General features: G+C 47.0%; 1 protein-coding gene across 1 annotated transcript in view; it reads left to right on the forward strand.

Annotated features, from left to right (window-relative positions):
* The window catches only part of LIPC (lipase C, hepatic type), a 766,064-nt gene that overhangs the window by 375,635 nt on the left and 366,263 nt on the right, over positions 1 to 24,166 (forward strand). The window lies entirely within an intron of this gene.

Genomic DNA, 24,166 nt, shown 5'->3' on the forward strand with positions numbered 1-24,166 from the left:
ATGCCCCCTGTCCCTCACCGCCAACCAAACACTATGCCCCATGGCCCCCTCACCCCCAACCAAACACTATGCCCCATGGCCCCCTCACCCCCCTAACCCCCAACCAAACACTATGCCCCCTGTCCCTCACCCCCAACCAAACACTATGCCCCATGGCCCCCTCACCCCCCTCACCCCCAACCAAACACTATGCCCCATGGCCCCCACCCCCAACCAAACACTATGCCCCCTGTCCCTCACCCCCCAAGCAAACACTATGCCCCCTGTCCCTCACCCCCCAAGCAAACACTATGGCCCATGACCCCCTCACCCCCAACCAAACACTATGCCCCATGGCCCCCTCACCCCCAACCAAACACTATGCCCCATGGCCCCCTCACCCCCCTAACCCCCAACCAAACACTATGCCCCATGGCCCCCTCACCCCCAACCAAACACTATGCCCCAAACACACTCAAGCATGCACCCATACAGACCTGAACCCCCCACCCCCCAAATCAACACACACACAAACATGCACCCATACAGACCCGAACCCCCCACCCCCCAAATCAACGCACACACAAACATGCACCCATACAGACCCGAACCCCCACCCCAACTCAGCACACACACACACTCAAGCATGCACCCATACAGACCTGAACCCCCCAAATCAACACACACACAAACATGCACCCATACAGACCCGAACCCCCCATCCCCCAAATCAACACACACACAAACATGCACCCATACAGACCCGAACCCCCCACCCCCAACTCAGCACACACACACACTCAAGCATGCACCCATACAGACCAAACCCCCCACCCCCCCAACTCAGCACACACACAAACATGCACCCATACAGACCCAAACCCCCCACCCCCCAAATCATCAAACTCTCAAACAAGCACCCATACAGACCCGAACCCCCACCCCCCAACTCAGCACACACACAAACATGCACCCATACAGACCCCAACCCCCCACCCCCAACTCAGCACACACACACACTCAAGCATGCACCCATACAGACCCGAACCCCCCACCCCCCAACTCAGCACACACACAAACATGCACCCATACAGACCCAAACCCCCCACCCCCCCAAATCAGCAAACTCTCAAACAAGCACCCATACAGACCCGAACCCCCACCCCCCCAGCTCAGCACACACACAAACATGCACCCAAACAGACCCCAACCCCCCACCCCCAACTCAGCACACACACACACTCAAGCATGCACCTACACAGACCCGAACCCCCCACACCCCCCAACTCAGCACACACACACAAACATGCACCCATACAGACCCGAACCCCCCACCCCCCCAAATCAGCAAACTCTCAAACAAGCACCCATACAGACCCGAACCCCCACCCCCCAACTCACACAAAAAACATTCAAATCAAAACATTCATGCACATCCGACACCCCCCGACCCCCGCATCTCAACATACACACAAAATGCATTCAAATACAAACATTCATACACATCCGACACACCCCCTCACCCCTGCATCTCAACATACACACAAAATACATTCAAACACAAACATTCAAACACATCCGTCACACCCCCCCACCCCCGCATCTCAACATACACTCAAATACATTCAAACACAAATATTCATACACATCCGACACACCCACCCACCCCCGCATCTCAACATACACTCAAAATACATTCAAACACAAACATTCATACACATCCGACACACCCCACCACCCCCGCATCTCAACATATACACAAAATACATTCAAACACAAACATTCATACACACAAACATAAAGCAAAACTAACCCGACACACAAACACAAACAGACCACTTACCGGAGACGTGCTGGAAGGCAGGCAGGCAGGTAAGCTGGAAGTCGCTGGAATCGCACTACGGCTGGCATGGTCCAGGGCTTCTTCTTCTTCTTAATTAACGGAAGCGTGGGCGGACCCACGCAGGCGCTTCCCCATCCTATAGGATGATGTGCACCGTACCCACTAATTATTATTTGGCTCCATTTAAGCTCACAACTCCTCCCACCTCCCCGTCTGCCTCACAAAATCCAACATCACACTATTCTTCCTCCTGCCTCTCCCCCCATCACCTCCCAGTATAATCCTCTCACTCAGCTCAGCCACACCCAACGCAGTCAACCGAACCCTCATCAATTCTCTCTCTGTAACATGTCTTTCACACCTAATCAAAAAATGTCCCACCGTTTCAGGCACCCCACACACCGCACAGTCCCTTGATTCACGCTTCCCTATTCGAAATAGACAGTCATTCAGCCCCACATGACCTATCCTCAACCGATTCAGCATCACCTCCTCCCCCCTCCTCCATTCTGATCTCCCTGCATCCACCTTCACCGACACTTTCCCACGAACACCGAACATCCACCTGCCCTTCACCCCATTCACCCACCTCTCCTGTGGTCCAAGGCTGAAATGCCTTCCGGCATCAAGCCTTATGGGCCACGCCAGCCGTAGTGCTGGCCCTCCATTGGTGCAGCACACACGCATTACGTGGCTCGTAGGAGCGACGTGATGTGTGTGCGTGCTGAGCCAATGAGGGCCAGTGTTTTCACCGGCCCGGAAGACAACAAAGACTTTCCTAATGGAGGGCGGCCGCGGGCCGCCCTCCATTAGGAAAGTCTTTGTGCGTCGCGGGCCGGTCAAAAGGGCATGGCGGGCCGCAACTGGCCCGCGGGCCGTATGTTGTGCACCCATGCCCTAAACTGTGCACATGGGCGTAATTTTAGGGTGGACAGGGATGTTTGTCCTCCCCAACTTTCATGGCACACCATTTTTTCCCCATTCATTTGGCAGGGGCACCTTTTCTTCAGATGTCATGTCCCCCCCCCAACTTTTTTAGCAAAGTTACTCCACTGACTGTGCAGTAAACCTGATAACACGGTACAGACTATTGTTGCTTGGCACATTTCGTCATGCACTTCTTTCATCCACAGTAAAGGAACCCCTGGAAAACATGCAAAGGCTGGATAACGTCAGAGACTTTTGTTGGAACTTTCTTTTGTTGCTCAATTTTCACACCAGGGACGGCAACTCTGAAACCACCTGCGTTCCGAGAGATCTTATGAACTTTGGGTTCCCTTATATTTTAGTTAGAGTTTACTCGTGCATCCTGAAATATTTGAGTTACACTTGAGGTCTTCTCCGTTTTTTTTTTGTTTTTTTGCCACGCTTTGTACATGTCCCCTATAAAGCATGTTGAACTTTAAAGTTTACTGAGTCTGGTCTGTTGAGCAGCCTTGTCATACATGAGACAGAGGGCACGCACGCGCGCACACACACACACCCACACACTCTCTCTCTCTCTCTCTCTCTCTCTCTCTCTCAAGCAGGACACCTGGGATCAAGAAGGGTGCCAACACCAAGTACTGCAGGGCAGGTTTAGTATTTTTATTTGAGGTCTAAGAACAAGTAGAGGTCAATAGAAAGGCAAAAATAGCACCTCTCTAAATGAAATTATAATAGTCAGGCTGGTCTCCTCCCAAAATAATGTTTATCCTGTTGGGTGGGTGGTTAGGTATTCAGGCTTTCGGGATTAATGTCAAAGTCTATGCAGTTCCTGGCGGGTTGTTTCACCTGACCTGGCTTTGTGGGCTTATAGGTGTCCTGTACCCTCTTCTTTCATCTAGCTAGATGGATGCTTTTTGGGGTCTTGTACCTCATGCCTGACTTAGCCTCAAGTCCTGAAAGTAGTTGAATCTATTGTAGTGTAGGGACAGCTAGAGAGGGGTTCCTCTGCCAGGCTGAGACTACCCAAACATTCTTCCCCTTCTCTCTGAGCTGACCTCAACCCCCCAGTCTCGTTACTCCTCCCACCATCTGATGCTGCCCAGGGCAGACCTGGCATGCATGAATTTTCCTATTCTCGCCATTTATGTCATCTTTCCTCACTCTCTCCATCAAACTTAGATCTTCTTGGTTTTCCTCCTACATCTTCCATATCACCCTCCTTGTCTGAGGTGCCGGTACTATGTCCAAAATTCTAATATTCACACTGCCTACTGGTCCATGAGTTCAGCCTCATACTCTTTGAGCCTGTCTTCAACCACCCCTCTCTATCTAAGGACCATTAGGTTGCCTCGGCATATTCCCTTTGGACCTGTCCAGCTTCTGATCTCCCCACCTTCAATTTGCTCGCCTCTTCTCGCCTTTTCTGTGAAGCTTTTCCTTTCTGTCACCTCCACCTATCAACTCCCACCATCAGATGTTATTACCACCACCCTGCCCTCCTTTCTATCACCACCTCACTCTTGCCTTTTGATGTTACCACCTCTACTGTGACTTATTTTACTACCACCCCCCTAATGTCCTGGCTCCACTCCTATTATCACCAACTCCTTCTGCTCACTTTCCACCCCTCATGTCACCACATCATCCTGGATTTAGCCTGTTATCACCACCTCCCTTTGTTGTCTCTCCACCGACTCCTGGGTCTCTCCTGAGACCACCACCTTCTCCTGCCACCTCCTTCTGCATTCTATCCACCGCTGAGGTTCCCATCGCCTTCTGGGTCTCTGCTGCTGACACCACCTCCTTCTTCTCACTCTCCACCCAGATGTACCACTTCCTCCTGATCTCCACAGCCCCCATCTCTCCGTTTTTTTTTATCTGGCCAACCTCCACTTATTCAACCACTTTCCAGTCTCTAGCATTCTCCAAAGTTGAGCAGCCTGCTCCTGCAACCCACACTCATCATAAGGGCGTGGTTGCATGTATATTGAGTTCCCTCCTCTCCCTGGGTGGGTGTTAATCTGTGGGTCTACACCCGTGATTGTTGATTGAGTGAGAACTGGCATTAGTTATCTTACCTGAGTATACCTGAGCTCATGAGGGCAGGGCCAAGCTTATATCTGGCCTGTCGGCCATCTTGGATTTCAGATTAATTTCTCTGATCCTTTTAAGGCTGTCTGCACTGAGCCCAGGGCTGTGGTATCACCTGTAGAAGAGTTATGGGTGTTCTTTCTAGATTTTCATAATCATTAGTCATTAAACGTTCTTGCAGCATAAGCCATAAAAGTTACATGCAAAGCCGAGCCAATAATTACACATAATAACAATGAAAATTAAAAGGCGCACACATTTTTTTTAAAGGGTAAAAAAATAATGAATTAAGAAGCAAGTCCAACCAATACTAAAAGTCAGATACGACCTGGGTGCTCATTACCATATCACAGACAAATCAGAGGTCAACAAGGGCGAGGACATTTTTCATTTTAGAGCTCCACCACCACGCTGTGTGCACATACTTAGTAATAAAAAAATACCACAGTAAGGTTGCTACACACTTAGTAATAAAAAAATACCACAGTAAGGTTGCTGGAGTTTTTACAGAAGGCCGTAGCCATTTCAACTTGACGGGTGCAGGCCTGCTAAAGCAGTGGAACTAAATACCTTGCTCTAAGGTCTTTGTAACCTTTGCAAAAGAACAGGAAGCGAAGAGTGGACCCCTCCATAGCACTGCACACCGGACCTGTCGCACTATATGGCCAATGCCAGTTCTGGGTGATGGAGCCCACTCTCAAGCTATTAATATGGAACTCAATAAAAAAAGGGCTTAACATGTCCAAATAGGCTCCAAAGCCGAACTCAGTCTTAGATCTTACGTATGTTCGACCAGTACTGAGTTTGTCACAGGCTTCCTCCATTGAGCGACAGGACAATTCAACACTAGCCCAGATAAGCCCCTTTGCATACCTGGTCATGACTCCAGGCGTTAACCCTAAGTGATCAAGATTACGCTTTAGCAACCAAATAATTCTTAGTAGTATTGTGCCAAGAGGGAGAGGGATTCTTGTTTCTCCAGCTTGCAATTTTCTTTTGGGGGAACAGTGATGTTGTAATGTTGTTTCCCGCATCAGTTTCTTCTAAGTTGGGAAGTGAAAGTCTGAAAAGAATACATCCATAAAACCGTAAGGTTCATTATGTGTTCTACAGACCTCCAAACCTCCTTTGAAGTGCCAAGAGAACCGGCAACAGCAGCACTGTACGTGCTACTGTCGTCGATTACATAGGAAAGGTTACCCTTAAAAGGAACTTTTAAGTATAGCATCTTTTGGTACTTGTCCAACATTCACTGATTTACTGCGGCAAACAGACATCTGCGTCACTGGTTCCTTTAAATCTCAGAACCAGCTAGCAGACTTTGGGCCTCATCAGGAGTCTGGCGGTAATACCGCCGGGATACTGCCAGCGCAAATAGGGTTACTGCTACTCAGTCCAGTGCTGTTAGCTCCGGATCACGAGTAGTGGTACAGCGGTAAGTTCCCATTCCCCATTGAGTCCTTTGGACCCAATGGGGTGTCATCCCCTGCCGTGACTGGCGGTTGCTTTCACATTGGAGACTGCATCGCCGTACGCGGCCCCGAGTGCTCCATCACGTTTCCCTGAGTTCACATGTGTAGCAGTATAGTGGTTTTCACGTGGCGTCCGCCGGGAGGGATTTCCTCTTCCTCCTCCCGGAGGCTTCCGCGTTGCAACCCCCTTAGGATTTCTATCCGCTTCTGGGTCCGACGCTTGTTTTCTTCCTATCCTTGTGCAGGTGTTTATTTCCTGTCTTTTCAGCTGGCAGGGTTTTTTTTCTCCGGCAGAGTTTTTTTCTCGTCCGCGGAGGAAGGCGGCTTTCTTCTTTCAGCATTCCTCATCCTTGTGGACGCGGAACCCCCTATTCTTCCTGCCACTCTCTAGGTTCCATTTCCTCCCTCCTCGCTCCTTACCTTTTCGCCTCCATGGCGTCTCTGTTCCCTGGCTCTCCCCCTCTCACTTGCCTTGCTTTGATTCCTCTGGGAGTACCCTCGGTTGCAGGACTGCAGCCACACCATCTCGCCTTGGAGAACGCCATCACTTACACTTCCTCCGGCCTGAGAAGTCATCTGTGCTGCTTACATCCGCCGTCAGAGAAGGAACCAAATCTCCATCGAATAAGGGTTTTTTATGCCCGCTGGCTTTTTCCCTTATTTAAGCGCGTTCACCGGAACGGAGCCACAGGTCTGCTGTTTGTCAAGCATTCACTGTGGCTTCCTTCCATGGCAGGCAGATTCCACCGAAAAAGGAAAGATACTACCTGATACGGCGGCGCCTGCACTCCACGGACGTCGAATCCAACGGTTCAGGTGAGGAGGGTGAGGAAGAGAGGGAGGTAGAAGTGCCAACAGGATCTGAATTATGACATGGGGTTGGGGGGTGCTCTAACCGGCAGCTGTAATTTTGCCGGCGGTAATAGCGGCAAAAAACAGGCAGTAAGGGGACATTTTTACCTCCAGCAAAAAGCTGGAGTTAAAACTCTGACTTACCGCCCGACTCATGATTTGGCCAACCCTTAAATGTGGCGGTAATAGCGTTACCACCACATTTAAGGGCTAAGGCCCAACTCATGATGAGGCCCTTTGTCACAACACACAGACATGTGCACACACAAGTGTTGGGGTGCTGGGTGGCATCCGCCGGGTCCCCTGAGTCAGACCTGCATGCTGATCGCTGCCTCCAACACTGTAACACTTACCTAAAGATCTGGACACTGTTATCTGCATGAAAATCATGAGTTGGCTCCTTTGGAAAGAGTAGAAAGATAGATAAAACACTGAGGAGATCATTTTGCTCCTAATCGTAATTTGACGGTGGGGAGCAGTTACTTTAGCAACGCAATGTAAACGGCCCACTGTCACCAAATTTTTGTAATTCCCACAGTGTAGTGCAAATGTGCAGGGCAAAGGGCGACACCTGTGTATGCCACCTTTTGCCCTGCACATTTGAACTCCGCCGTGCAAAGTGAGTAAAGGCTGCCTGTCATGCTCACAGGCCAGGCAGCGTTTACTTTCCATTGTGCACGCTGCCTACCATGCTCACATGGCAGGTGGCATGTACAATGGATTCCTATGGACACCACCTGCTTTATGCTGGGGCCTGAAGCCGGGGGACCCCACAGGGATCTCATTAATTTGTGCTGGCATGAAACTCCATGCCGACACAAATGCTGGAGCATTTGTATGGCGGGACGAAGGAAGCTGGCAGAAATGCAAGATGCGTTGTACCCCTCCTCTCTGCCATACAAATGATTGAACATGTGGTGTGGCCTGAATGACAGGCATTACAGCCTTACTCTAAGCTTTTACGCCTTCCATTCACGTTACGCCACAATGGAACATGAGCTCCAGAGATGTTAATGTATCTCCCAAAGTCCCTCTACATCTATAGAAAGAGAGGGCTTCTGATTAGTCTCTTTAAAGTTCACTTTTAGAATGTTTGATTCCGAGACCTATAAGGCATATGATGCAATGAAACACTTGATAACGAAATGATGGCAATGCCCAGACCGACTCTTAACACATCTAGCAATGCTTAATTGCAAGAAAGCTTTGCTGCCCCTGTACTGCACATCCCATCTGTCTAATGTAACTTGGAAACATAAGAGACAAGGTCCATTAAGACGGATTTTGAGCAGTCTGGCTGCCAGGATTCTCTTAAATAGATCACGTCCAACAAATTGTGAGTAATGAAAGTTCTAATGAGAGGTGCCTGATTGGCCACAGAGCAGTCCTTCGTCATTACTGCTTCTTAAGCCTTGCACTCCAGATTTGCTTCCAGGATCTGCTCTACCAGCAGACGGCTTTTACTGCGCGCGCGACGTCCTTGTTTACAAATTACATTGGATCTGTCATCCCGGAACAGTGCCATGGAGGTCACCACTCCCAAAAGAGTTGCATTAGGTTTGGAATTTGGCTCATTCAAGAGCAACTGGCAACCTCTGCAAACTGATGGAGTGCCAAAGCGGTGGTGAAGGGGGGAAGGTGGGGGTCATGCGGTTGGCAAGAAAAAGGTCTACTGTTCACTTCATGCATCCACATTTTACAGAGTGTACTAATGTTCCTCTTCCCCAAATCTGCCTTGTAACGCATTCCAATCAAACTCATAAAAAAAACAACATCTTTTTTACCTAACAGGACTGATGTGCACCCATGCTACGAGTATACACTCGCCTGCCCCCCACTACATCTCTCCCTCCTTTTTGTCTGTGGCACTTACTTATTCATTCTTTCTCATCCTCTTGTCTGTACCCTCCTCCTTTTCCTTCCGCAGACTACGGTCTGTCTACCCCTGGCGTGAACAAGCTTAGCGCTCTGAGAATACTGAATTGGCGCAGTATAAAAAACTATGAACATAACATAACTTGACAAGCGTGTGGGTGGCAAGAGGTGGATACATTGAAATTGCAAGTAACTTTATTGAACAGGGTCAGAAGACCTTTATGTTCAAGTGCTGAAATAGCATGTTTTCTGGAGCACCACCGTGCTCCAGACCAATGACCATAAGCTTAGGAATATGTATGCTCAGTATCTTGGTGCCACCATTTTGGGAATCAGTAAAGTGGGATACCCTGTTAACCAGTCACTAGACTGCCACCAGTCATACTGATGATTCCCTCCCATGATAAAGCATTTAGTAGATTACTCCATGTAAATTCTGCAAGCTCAAAACAAACGTCGGAAGAAACATTCATACACATAAATCATGTGTGCTTGCACACGCCAACATATGCGTGTGCGCGCGCACACACACATGCGCGCGCATGCGCACGCATAGCAAACAGCTATTGCCTTATTAGGATAAAATGGCACATCTAAAAAAGGTGTTCAAACTTTCCCCACCAAATGCTCAAAGTGATCAATGCCACACATATCCAGATTCCCATTGCCTGAAAGATCCTAGCACTCCTTAAAGTGACTTTTGAGTGGGGGAGAGCCCTGGCTAAGGCATTACTGGACCTGTTGAGTCTAGGGTCTAGGACGTGTGTGTGTGTATATATATAGTTTTTTTTTTATGTTCAGTGATCTCATCTTTGATGTCCTGGGTGTTAGTCTGAGCAGTGCACGGCGGTGGCTCAAGTTATGGTTGCTTAGCTTATCATAACTGGCAAATGTCTGGGGGGTTTCGGTTTTACTTGTAACCATAAAGTCCCTTTAACAAAGATTTTTCACTGAATTTCATAGGTTTTTACCAGTGCACCTAACTTCCTGATATACTTTTCCCCCAACATATCAGCATTTTCCACCAATATAGAAAGTTTCAAGTAACAACTGTGCCATTCCCCACCTCCTAGCAACATTTTTAACACTTCTATGAACTTTCTTCAACTTTTTAGCACTGTTTCCTGTTTGCCGGCGTCCGCGGACATCTGACGTCACTGCAGACTCTTCGGAACAGTGTGTCATGATGCTCGTCACTCCCAGGGGCAGGCTCTAGATGACGGACTTCTATCTCTGCGACAGGGCAATCAAGACCTCCTTTCCTACATTGCAACCTTTAATAGACTAATTGTGGAAACTGGGTGGCCAGAGGATAAAAGAATCACGTTATTTTATCGAGGTCTACGCGGAGAACTTAAAGATGTCCTGGCCCAAGTTGTAAATCCGTCCCAAGAATGCTCAGAATATATAGACTTAGTGGTCCAATTGGATCACAGACTGCAAAACAGAAAATCTGATCGGTTCAAGTTTGAGACCCGGGTGTTAGTCAAGACCCACGCTAACCTCAAGGGGGCTGAATCCTCTGAGCCAATGCAAATCGGAGGAGTTAAAGGACCTTTAACGCAAAAGGAACGTGAAAGAAGACGGCAGATGCACTTATGTCTTTATTGTGGATCCTCTGGACACTTTCTACGAGATTGCCCGGCAAGGCCGCCCAGGAAGGTGGTAGGAGCCGCTGATAAAATCCATGAAACCTCTGTATCAGGAAACGACCCCGGCCGACAAGCGTAGGGGTCCGCATGCCGAGCTTGAAAACGAACTCTCAGACCTCGCATTTCACTGTGCCAATGGTCCTCGTAGATCCGGAACAGCCTAAGCGGTTGCATGCAATAAAGGCATACATCGATAGTGGGGCTATAGGAAACTACGTGGATCGTGAATTGGTCTCCAGGATTAACCTTCCCCTGCGTCTTAAAACCAGCAAAGATGTTATCACCACAGTTGATGGAACCGAAATTGCCTCGGGACCGGTAACACATTCCACAGCTGAGGTGACACTTGTAGGTCCGGACGGCCATCGGGAGGCAGTTGTGTTTGATGTAATCAAGGCTCGACAGTTTCAGGTTATTCTCGGAATCCCTTGGTTAGAGACACATAATCCTCGAATTGATTGGCGAGCGAAGAGAATAACCTTTCCGGAGTGTGCACGAACCTGCTACCCAGAAAATCTGAAGATCAGTCTGGCATCAGTAACCTCTGTCTCCATGCAACTACCTCTAGAATACCAAGACTTTCAGGACGTCTTCCAAAAGGAACAGGCCAACACGTTACCTCCTCACAGATCGTACGATTGCCAAATCGATCTGGTGCCTGGTGCACAACCCCCTTGTAGCAGGATTTATGCCCTTACTGAGCCGGAGAATCTGCATTTGAGACAATATTTAGACCAATACCTAGCCAATGGTTTCATTCGCCCGTCAAAGTCTCCAGCATCCTCGGCTTTGTTCTTCATGCCAAAAAAAGAAGGCGACCTTAGAACTTGTGTCGATTACCGCGCATTGAACCAGATAACTGTTAAAAATCGTTACCCTCTGCCTTTGATCCCTGAACTCCTTGACCAGGTGAAGGACTCTTGCATATACACCAAGTTAGATATCCGAGGGGCTTATCATCTGGTACGAGTAAAAGAAGGCGACGAATGGAAAACGGCCTTCCGTACAAAATATGGATTATTCGAATACCAGGTGATGCCTTTCGGGTTGTGCAAGGCGCCTGCTGCCTTCCAATTCTTCATGAACTATGTCCTTCGGGAACTCATCGATGTCTGTGTTGTCGTGTATATCGATGACATTCTGGTGTACTCCTCTTCGGAATCTGATCACAGAAAACATGTCAGGGCCGTCCTTGAGAAATTGCGCCAGCACAAACTGTTGCAAAGCTGGAAAAAGGCGTTTTCCATACCACCGAGGTTGAGTTTCTTGGATTCATCCTGACACCTAAAGGGGTCCGAATGGACTCACGGAAAGTGGATGCCATCCTCAAATGGCCATCACCTAGTTCGGTGAAAGGTGTCCAAAGCATGCTTGGTTTTGCCAATTTTTATCGCAGGTTTATCCTGGAATTTTCACGGGTGGTGCAACCCATCACTGCACTCTTGCGGAAGAATAAATGTTTTGAATGGACCGAGGAAGCTGAACAGGCCTTTCAGGAATTAAAAGATAAATTTACGTCCGCACCTATTTTGAAACACCCGCGTCCTGATCTCCCATACATAGTCGAAACCGACGCATCCAGCTTAGCCATGGGAGCTGTCCTGTCTCAGAGAGACCCCGAAACCAACCAACTGCACCCCGTAGCATTTTGGTACAGAAAGTTCTCGCCGCCGGAGATAAATTATGCAATCACCGATAAGGAATTATTAGCCATTAAGTCCGCCTTTAAGGCTTGGCAGCATTATCTTCTTGGCGCCAGGCATACCATCACCGTGATCACTGATCACTGAAATTTACAATATTTAAAAACTGCCAAGGCTCAGTCTTCACGACAGCTCCGATGGGCTTTATTCTTTGCTGAGTTCGATTTTGTTATCACCTACCGTCCCGGCTGTAAAAATGGAAAAGCGGACGCGCTATCTCGAATTGGAATGGGAGAAATTGACACAAACTCAGAACCTGTGCCGATAATTCCCGAACAAAGAATCTTGGGGATAACCACTTTACAAACCCTTTAAGACATTCAAGCACGGGTGAAACTATTCCTGGACTCTTCAGCCTTGCAGGATTGGATCAAAAGGGGATCTGCCTTTTCAATCAACAATGGCTTACCTTACTTCCAAGGACGTTTATTTTTGCCAGAAAAGGAATTGCAAGAACTGGTTATTTCCCGTCATCACGATACTCTGATGGAAGGACATCCTGGCATTGCCAAAACAGAGGAAAAAATTAAACGACAATTCTGGTGGCCGTCCTGGCGAAAGGATATTAAATCTTTCGTGATGTCCTGTGGAGTTTGCGCCCAAAACAAAGGTCAAAAAACAAAACCCGCCGGTCTTCTTCAACCCTTAAACATTCCACCTGCACCTTGGCACACCGTGTCACTATATTTTATCACGGACCTGCCCTCTTGTAATGGATACAATACTATTCTGGTTGTGGTGGATTTATTTTCCAAGATGGCCCATTTTATTCCGTTGAAAGGATTACCTTCAGCTTTTGTTCTTGCCAAGGAATTCCTCGAAAATATCATCCGTCTGCATGGATTCCCGTCCATACTAATCTCCGATCGGGGAAGCCAGTTTATTTCTCATTTTTGGAAAAAGTGTTGTGAACTGGCACAAATCGACGTAAGACTCTCAACCAGCCACCACACACAGACCGATGGTCAAACGGAGAGAACGAACCAGACCCTTGAACAATATCTACGATGTATGTTGCACCAATCGGAGGGTAACTGGAAGGATATTTTATGGGTGGCTGAATATGCATACAATAACTCGATGCACTCTGGAACTGGTCAGAGCCCCTTTTATACCCTATATGGACATTACCCTCGTACTTCAGACTTGGACTCACCTTTGAGCCTCGAAATGTCCGCAGTGGACCATTTACATTCTACGATAACTCAAGCCTTCAAGGATGCTACTGCACACTTACAACATGCGAAAGGGAAATACAAAAAGAATGCGGATCTGCATCGAAAGGAGGCGCCTCCATACCAAATAGGGGATCAAGTATGGTTGGCTACCAAACACTTATCGCTCAAGGGACCTCGGACTTTTAATCCAAGGTATTTAGGCCCTTACTCGATCAAAGCTATAATTAAGCCAGTGGCAGTCAAGCTAGATCTACCAGCTAACATGCAGATTCACCCCGTTTTTCATGTGTCGCTTTTGAAATCAGTGCAACCAGGAACCAGATTAATAAAGCCACCAGAACCAATCCAGATAGATGGGGAGCCTGAATTCGAGGTGAAGAACATTTTGGACTCTAAGATCTCAAAATCAAAACTTTTCTATCTAATTGATTGGAAGGGGTACGGGCCTCAGGAAAGATCTTGGGAACCCGGCGTCCACGTACATGCACCTCGGCTAGTAAAAAGGTTCCATCGGAATTTCCCGAACAAACCGAAACCTCCTGGGGAAAAGACCTTGGGAGGGGCCTTGGGGGGGAGTGCTGTCATGATGCCTACCCCCGGAGCACCAGGCCAGGCCCAGCACCCCCGGGAGCAGGCATCACGCCCCCGGGTAAAAGCCCAGCGGCCCTTCCTAGGGGCTCTTTGGACTCTGTCGTGGCGCCGTTGGTGCCAGGCTCATGTTGGACATCAGTCCTGGCGCCATAGGCGCCCGGCTCATAAGGGGAAGTGTTTGGTGCACTTACCTGAAGCAGACCATGCTGCACACTCACCTGATGCAGACCATGCTGCATGAAGAACCAAGCCAAATGAGGCTTAGGAGGGACTATTTTTCTGAAGGAACTATTTTGTTACTTGGGTGGAGCTGTGGAAGAATACTCACCTGGAACTTCTTCCAAAGCTATTTAAGCCACGCCCGGAAAGCCACACGTGCTTCGCGTTGTTCTGCATCCCAGCAGCTGAACGCTCGCTGTGTCTGCTCCTGCACCTGGACTCCAGCCACGCCCGCCTCGAACCTGGAACACCTGTAAGGGAATAAGAGAAGAGAAAGGTGAAAACCAAGAACTTATTCAACCTTCTTACCTGCATCCGGAATCTTCACGCCAGCATTCCTGAAGGAAGACTTCCATTTAAAAGCACCACGTTGCTCGCTGCAGCGCCGCGCTTCACTCACCTGTTCCCGAGACGCCGCCCGGCTCCATCGCGGCTCTCAGCACCGGTCGCCACATCTCTGCACCTAGGGGAGAGAAGAAGAGACAAAAGGTGAGCAAGGGAACACAAGAGGAAAGCCGAATTTTCAGCCATATTACTTACCGGCTTTTCTTGGTGAACCATTCCACATCTCGGGTCGGCGCCGCATCTTTGGCAGGTACCACACCCCGGCCCCTATGGGGAAAGGACAAAAGACATTACTGGGGAATTATAAAGACATTTAGAGGGGTCGCCCTCATCACTAACTCACCTGATTTTACCACCGGCAATTTAACCCCTCAACGCATCGCCTTTGTTCTGCATCTGAAATAAAGGACAGAAAAGGCAACATAAAAGGAGGCTCACACTTGAACTTTTGCATCTTCATACTTACGGCGTATCGCTCAGAAAAGTCAAGTGGATGTGCCAGCGCCATTCTGAAAACCAGTGAAGTAACTGGACGAACGCGCGCCCCTGCACCAGAAGCAGGATGGAGAGTTCATCCTTCCAAACATAAGGTGAGCTGAAACCGGGAGTTTTGGAGGAATCAGAGAAGAACACAGGGGGGAATGGGGGAGCAAGCACACTATTCAGCAGACAGTTAATCCCCTTTCTCATCTGCAGAAGGATATTCCTAAGGGCCCGACAAGCAAGATTTGGGGGTCCTGTTCAATCGGTGGTCCGAATTCTGCGCATCACGCTTGAAGAGGCCACAGCAACCCAGACCAGACCAGCGCCTCCGTGGGAGCCAGGTGAGCGTTACACAGTGTCACCTGAACAGGCGCGGGCACGCGTTGTGATGACGTGTAACACGTCCATGCTTCGCGAACGGATCCGAGCTTCGCGAACAGTTCAAGTTTCAAGTTGAAAATGTACCCTTGTACAGCTGCTAGACCTATTCTTACCGATTTTCCATCTGCAATCCAGGAGAAAGCACATGCTTGCAACAATATTATCACAACTGGTATTTAACTACAAAAATGGCATCAGCCATGGCCATCCCTACTCCCCAGGCGCACCACTACCACGTAAAGGGCCGCCACAACAGAAAAATCACAATCATGCAGAAAACAGTCAAGATGACCAGGAAGATGAGATAGAGGAAATGCCTACCTCCAGCACCCAGAGAGAATCATGTTTTGGCAGTTTTTAAGCACTGTTGGGGATGTACTGAAGGGTAAGGCTACAAAGTTTAAATGCATAGTTTGCACATTGTACTCAGTCATGGACAACCTGGGCAGTACTCCTACGGGAACACCTCCATACGATGCCACACACTGGGATGCTCTCAGAAATGCTGTTGCTTTCTCAGGAAGTAGTAGGCTCTCTTCCACTACTTTATCTTCCTCAACCGCTACTGCTACCAACAGACCACTCCTGTGGGGCAGAAGATCCAACCAGCTACCTTGCAAGCCATAAAAGAGGCTGTTCATCCATATCTTTCCAAGACAACAGTACTCTGTATATACTGCAACACATCACTCTGCAGGGAGGAACAGTTCCGAAGTGCTTTCGAGGCTGTAAACAATGAGCATGAGAAAAACTGCCCGCCTACCTTACATTTAACTCACGCCCAACATCTCGCCCTATGCACCTGCCTCTCCTCATCTGTGGTTGGTGCCCTCACTGCCCTCCCCCACCTTACCTCATGGCCTCTCGGGAAAAAATAAAGAATAAAAACTGGTTCCTTTAGGAACCACCTTTCACATTTAAAAAATAGAACTTAATAAAATAATCTTATAGACCACATCTACTTTACATTTCTCAGTCGTTAGACTCCATAAGATTCTCCAACATTTCCATTAGCAATTTGTATTATGCTAATGGAAATAATAAGGCAATACGCCCTGAGCTGGCGGGCCATTACCACCTAAGGAATTGTACCCCGGGGAGCCCATAGTTACAGCCCCTCGCAAAGGCCTTAACGAAGGCCACGGGGGCGTTACCTTATGCGGTAATGGCCCGCCGGCAAGGGTCTTATTGCCATTAGTACCCCAACCCATTAGACTGGGGTACTAACTGTGTTTTTTTCAGTTGTGAGACGCCTTGTGTGTCACAGCAAAAAAAAAAAAAAAAAAAAGAAAAGAAATGTCCGTTGCGGACTGGGAAACATAGTCCGTTCTCCCTTTCCGTGGTGGCAATAGTAAACAAAGAAATGGCCTCCATGGAAGGGGAGAAGGGACTACATTTAGTCCCTTATCCCCTTCTATGGCAGTCATTCAAGTAAATGGACAAAAAATTAAACAAAAAAATGTATGTACGCCATGTAACAGGGAGAAGGAAATACGCATAGTCCCTTCTCCCTTTCCATGCTGGCCTGAAGACAAACAAACAAAGACTGGTCCGAGGAACACGCAACAATGTGTGTGGGCTTATCTTGTGGTAAGGCTCGCAAATGCACCAATCGGTGCATTTGTTACATTCATAATAACCTGCGCTGGGTACCAATGGACAATTGTATACTAGAGAACCATATATAAGGGCAGAAACAATTTTCTGTCCCAAATACCTTTCTCTAGCATATAATAAGAAACATAATCCATGGACCTTTATAACTGTCCACGGTATTGGCAGTCCCCTTTCCAGGCCATGTATCCTTAAAAGACATGGATGGCACGTGCACACCATCGCACAGGACAACCCTTCTACCATTTTTACTTTAATATTTGTAGCACACTCTCATTGCCTGCTTTCAAACATTCACACATCAATCCACCAATCACTTTCAAAAACTCTACATATAACTCTATCAACATATTAAATGATTAAACTTCTACACACCAACTGCCACTTAGCAAATGCACATATGCATTGTACAGTGAGAGAAGTGTTTAAAATAGAGGGGACAATATGGATTGGGAAAGTGCTCATGGGAGTCCAGGAGGGAAGTGCCAAGGGATGCCAAGGTAGGAGGCCACTGGCTAACTTATGGGGCAGAGGAGTCCCAAGTGTGGGCTGCATCTTAACCATAACGTCCCTTTCACAAAGTTTAATCTGTCAGTTTAATAGGTTTCTTTAAGTAAAAATGTTTCATGATGTTACATCACTGTATATAGGTTATTCATAATTCCTCATTAAATATATATGAGAAAACTATAAACCTCCTTTAACAAACATATTTTTTGCAACTCATACTTGTGTCAGTTGTTATGAGCAGCACATGCTGGGGATACAAATCATTGTTGAATTCCCTACGGCATGAGGCCCAACCAAACCACCCTATTATTCACTGCACTTATCCTGCATCCTAGCTCAGTGTCCACTATACCTTAATAATGTGACCAATGGCCAGTGCTCATGGCTTGCAGCCATGGCTAGTCTCCAAATCCATGGGGGATGGGCTTGGGCCATGCCACATTCCCCAATGAGCAAATCAGAGTACATATTTGCGTTTGCAGAGGGCCAGGCACACTACCCAGACACCAAATGTATATCACTAGTTTTTCCACTTACATTCTCACACTTTCAAAAAATAAAACACAAGACAAATTTGCAAAAACATGCTCTCAGGTCCTTGCTGATGCTCGTTGCGCAAGTTTGTTGTAATCCAGCCTAGCACTTCAGGCTGCTGTAACCACAAGCAAACTTTTCAGGCTGTGACCACAAGCAAACTTTCCTTCCCATTCAAACCTATGGCTTTGGCCATGGCGCATGCCCAAATAACAAATTACAGTACACATTTTTCCTTGCTGAGGAGCAGTCCCTTTGCCCAGGCACCGAAGTTATATCACTGTGTTGTGTACTTACATTTTGATACTTTCAAAAAAATAAAACACAATCAAATTTGCAAAAACCATTCGTTGAAGTTCTTGCTGACCCTCATAGTGCATATTTTCAGCATCCCCATCCAGCACTTCAGCCTGTAGCCACAAGCAGAATTTCTTTTCCCATTCGAACCTATCCCGATTTCGAAAAACATTACCACATAGCCGGTCCCTGGTGGACATGCCCACTTTAACCCCATTGCCCCTGCCTCGTGGTCATGGCCACTAGCCAGATTTTGTGGGTCATGCCCTTCGGCCATGATCCAAACAATCTGACCACTGCCCATGGCCACAGGCTCTACCCAAGTCACCAAAAGCATGTCACTATTTGTTGTACCTATGTTACAACACTTTTCAAAAAATAAAACACAGACACATTTGCGAAACCATGATTTCGAGTCCTTGCCAGGTTTGCTGCAAACCCATCCATGTTCTAGTTTTTGAAAGGCGTCAAAATGTACATACAATAAATAGTCATATAACTTAGCCATATCTTGATGACAATCATCCATTCACACTTTGAAAAAAAATTCAAGGTTCTGTCCGTATTCTTTCTGCTAACTTTTCTGCAGATTTGTCAAACGGCAACAATAAGCCATCTCAAATATTGAAACCCTGCTCGAATGTTGCCCCCTCTTGACAAAATCCCACTAAACTTTGCACATTTTTTTTTCCAAACTTTTTTGCAGATTCGTCAAACACCACCAAAGGTATAAGCCTTCCAAATATTTTTGAACACCCACCCCCTCTAATTTAGCCCCCTCATGGTGAAACAGCACCAACCATTCAGAGTCAGGTCTAAAATAACATTTAAAAATGTCAAGCATTTTCATTGAGTGGTGCTAAAGTGGCACCAAAGTCATAAACCATCCAACAACTCCTTTTCACCGACCCTATTATGCAGAAATACCAATGGATGCCCAGGAACATCTGAGATGTCCGCAGACATCGGTAAAAAAACACCCAATGTTTGACTTTTTGTGGCCATATCCTATCCTTTCTTCATCATTAGTTTCACAAGTGCAACATTGTGCTTTTCAATATAATTTTACTGCCATGTGTGCGGACACCAGCGGCTGTCTACGGATCTAACATTGCGACCGTTTCAAAAGTTTTGACGTACCTCATGTTTTGTATTAACCAATTAGCAGGAGCGTTCGATGTCCTGGGACCTCACGACTGCCCCTGGACCAATCAGGGGTCTATACGTGGACCAAAAAGAGAAGTCAGTCCGCGGACCGAACTCAGATATCACTAATTTATTTGTACATACTTTTTGGCTATTTTTTTTATAAAACTACTGGACGGATTTACACCAAATTTACAAAAGCATGCATTCAGGATCAAGCCCCTGCTCATGGCACAAATATTGTGAAAATCTGACCAGCGGTTTAGGCTGTAGGTGTGAGCAAACTCTTTTTTCCATTGCGTCTATGAGGAAAACCACACATTTAGGAACCGCCTATAACTCTGCCCCCCTGGACCAAACCTCACCACACTTCACAAAATCAATCCATCCGTGGGGGCCATATACTTGTTTTGCACAGTTTGGTGATGAATCGTCCTGTGGGGCAAATTTATAAGCCGCCCACTAAGTGCTTTTCCTGTGGGTTGAGCAACTTAACCATAACTACACGCCCGCTCCCGCAGGCTGTCTAATATATATGTGTATATATATTGGTCCTCATTACGACCCAGGCGGTAAGGGATTACCGGTACCGGTAAGGGCACTGGTACCGGTAATCCCTTACCACCCAATTCTGAGGAACCTTTGCGGGTCCTCCCTTAACGGCTGGTTTTACCAGCCGTTAAGGACGGGACCTGCGAAGGGACTTTGGAGGTAATAACCGTACTGCAATTTGCAGTACCGTTATTACCGCCTTCCCCATTCCCATTGAGCCCTATGGTGGCTCAAATGGGAATGGGGAAGGGACATGGTGAATGGGGAATTACCGCCTCACGCAAACCTTGGAATGGGGCAGTAATTCCGCCATTCACCATGGCGGAATCGGTAGTTTTCCGGTGGCAACCATGGCGCAAATTTCGCCATGGTTACCACCTGGGTCGTAATGAGACCCATTGACTGTTGACCCAGAAGAAAAGAATGAGTCAATGGGCCTCATTACAACCCCGGTGCTAAACCATGGTGCTGTTAGCACCATGGTCCATGCCGGGGTCCGGCATGGGGAATGGCGGAATTACCGCCCCATTCCAAGGTTGGCAGGGCGGTAATTGCCCATTCACCATGGGCCCTTCCCCATTCCCATTTTTGCCCCATAGGGCTCAATGGGAATGGGGAAGGCGCTAAGTACGGTGCCGCAAATTGCGGCACCGTACTTAGCAGCAAGGTCCCTTTGCGGGTCCCTACTTTAACGGCCTCGTAATTAGGCGCTAGTAGGTTAACGGCGCCGCAGCCTTTTACGGCGCCGTTAACCCATTAGCGCCTGGGTCGTAATGAGGCCCAATACCTTAATTAGGCTAACAAAGTCATTTATCTGCATATTTTCAAGCTTTTGTGGAATGTCTCCACTTCCTCAGGCAGAGATTAAATGAAGCATTTGAAAAACATCACAGCATTACAGCTTACATAGCTCCTCCTGCAGATATCCCATTATCTGTGCCTGTCTGTACCTGATTTGTAGTTTTACTCGGAAAGGCATGTGGATGTTCAACTCCTCAGCACATTGCAATCTTCATGGCCTAAATGGTACACTGTGTTAAATAGGGCAGAGTGGAGAGCAGGGAAAGGCAGGAAGGCAGGAGGGATTGGTTAGGTGTCGGTCTCAGAGGTTCATCTTGTTGCAGGATGGGTTGGAGTTCCTTAGCAATCTTGCTGAGAGCTTCGAGCTCTGGATTGTATGTGACTACCAGTGGCACCCAGGTTTGTGTCTCTTTCACTGTGTATTCTAAGCACGAGCTCTGGGGGATCCATGTCGCCCTGTGGACCTGGCTGTCCACCATTCTGGGGTTGTATCCACAGTTTATGAAGTCTGATCTTAAACTTTGTATGTTTTTATCCCAGTCTGTTGTTTCTGAGCATATTTGATTGTATCATAATGCTTAACTGAATATTATAGCATGTTTTTTGTGCACTGGGTGGATGCTGTCACTCTTCAAGTAGCTTGCACAGTCAGTTGCTTTGCAATATACTGTGGTCTATAGCTGAATATCTTTTATTGTCATGGTGGTGTTGAGGAAATGTACTTTTTAAGATGAGTAGGAAAGTTTGAGGTTGATTATGAGTGGAATGTATTCTGTGGAAGTTTAGGAAGGTCCTGTCTTCCAGCAGTCCAGAACAGGAGGAAGTGGAGACATTCAACGAAATCTTGCAAATATGCAAAATAAATGACTTTGTTAGCCTAATTAAGGTACTGAGTGTCATAGCGCCATGGCTGCCTCCAAACCCGGGTCTGGGTCCGGTCCGACTGAATGGGGACTTAGATATATATTTTATGAAAACACTTTGTAAAAGGGACGTTATGGTTAATTTGCACTAATAAAAATCTATGAAATTCAGTGAAAAACCTTTGTTAAAAGGACATTATGGTTACAAGTAAAATCAGAAAACCTCCGAAATTCGCCAGTTATAATAGGCTAAGCAACCATAACTCGCGCCACTACCGTGAACTGCTAAGACTAACACCCAGGACTTCAAAGATGACATCACAAATGTTATTTGTTGATCCATATCTTTGGAAGACAACAGTCCTCTGTATATACTGCAACACACCACTCTGCAGGCGGAAGCAATTTCGAAGTGCTTTTAATGCTGTAATCAAGGAGCATGAGAAACACTGCCCACTACCTTAGAAGTAACACGCACAGGCAACATCTTCCCCTATCCACCTGCCCCTCAATATTAGTGCTTGGTGCCTCTTCCTTCATTTCCCTCCTCACCTTACGTTCTAACCTTTCCTGGAATTTTTTTTTTTTTTTTAAACAAAAAAAAAGGTTCCTTTAGGAACCACCTTTCACAGTTAAAAAATAGAACTAAAGGAAAATCTTACTGACTCCATCTACTTTACATTTCTCAGTAAAGTACATAGACTCAATACATTTTTCCAACATTTCGATTAGCATTTTGCGCTATGCTAATGGGAATAATGTGACGTTCATCCCCCGTTCCAGGGAATGGAACTGGGGAAAGCGGCCCGGCAGCCCAAGTTATCGGCTCAAGTGAAATGTGTCAGTGTGCAACCTGATGCCTGCGGGCTTCGGCACATTATAAATAAATAACGAGGGCTCCGGACCATTATCCTCCTTGCAGCCCTGCAATGATATGATATAGGTTATTTATAACGCGCTTAATTGCCAGAGGTTTCTAAGAGCGGACACAGGGATCGAACCTTTGTTGCTTTGTGTCGTCTTGCTTCCAAGACAAGCATGTTGCCCCTGAGCTATCCTCCCAAGACTCAATGAGGGATAAAGGCCATAAGCAGGCCTGTTTCCCAAAGCAGGTGCAAAAAAATAGATTTTTCTTCCTACAGTGGGATGCCTGCGGCATCCTGCTGTACGAAGGAAAATCTTTTTCCAAGATGGCCACCATAGAAAGGGAAAGCGGGTCTCCGTACATAGTCCCTCTTCCCTATCCATGGCAGCCTGCAGAAGGCAAAGACAGAACCCTATGACCATATTACAACAAGCACATTGTATGTCCATTTCAAACCTATCCCACTTTTGAATAACTTTACCATATAGCTGGTCCCAGGTGGACATGGTCACTTAAACCCCATTTTTCGTCCCTCACAGTCATGGCCAGGAGCCAGATTGTCCGGGTCATGACCTTATACCATGACCCGGACAATCTGGCCACTGCCCATGGCCACAGGCTTTACCTCAGTCACCAAAGGTATATACCTATTTTTTGCACCTACATTATGACACTTGTCAAAAAATAAAACACAGGCACATTTGAAAAACCATGCTTTAAGGTCCTTGCCAATGCTCCTTACACAGGTTTTCTTGAAATCCGCCCATGTTTTTTTTTTTCAAACGTGTCAAATAGTATGTACATGCAGGAGTCATATAATTTAGCCTCCACTTGACAAAATCCATTCAGTCTTTACACAAACATTGAAGGTTGGGTCTATAATCTTATTGAAAACTTTTGTTCACATTCGTCAAACGGCAGCAAAGTTATGAGCCATCTAAAAATGTTGAGACCCCATCTAATTTAGCCGCCTCTTAAGAAAATCCCACCAAACTTTACAAAAACATGGATATCTAGATTTAAAATCGTTTTGCAAACGTTTGTGCACATTCATCAAACGGCACCACATTTATAAGCCTTTACAATATTATGGGACCCCCCCGCTCTAAATATGTTCCCTCTTGACAAGACAGCACCATACTTTGGAGACCATTCAGAATCAAGTCTAGAATACAATTCCCAAATTTCATGCAGTTTCATTGAGTGGTACCAAAGTTATAAGCCCTCCAAGAACTGCTTTTCACCATCCCTGTAATGCAGAAATAGACACAGATGTCCCCGAACATCTGAAGTGTTCGCGAACATCATAGGACTGTCCATGAACATCCAAAATTTATTTTTTGGCATTTTATGGCCATATCCCATCCCATCCTCATTATCCCTCTACTCCCCA

This window comes from Ambystoma mexicanum, chromosome 11 (genome assembly GCF_040938575.1).
Source record: "Ambystoma mexicanum isolate Mex_15411 chromosome 11, UKY_AmexF1_1, whole genome shotgun sequence".
NCBI classification, from domain to species: domain Eukaryota; kingdom Metazoa; phylum Chordata; class Amphibia; order Caudata; family Ambystomatidae; genus Ambystoma; species Ambystoma mexicanum.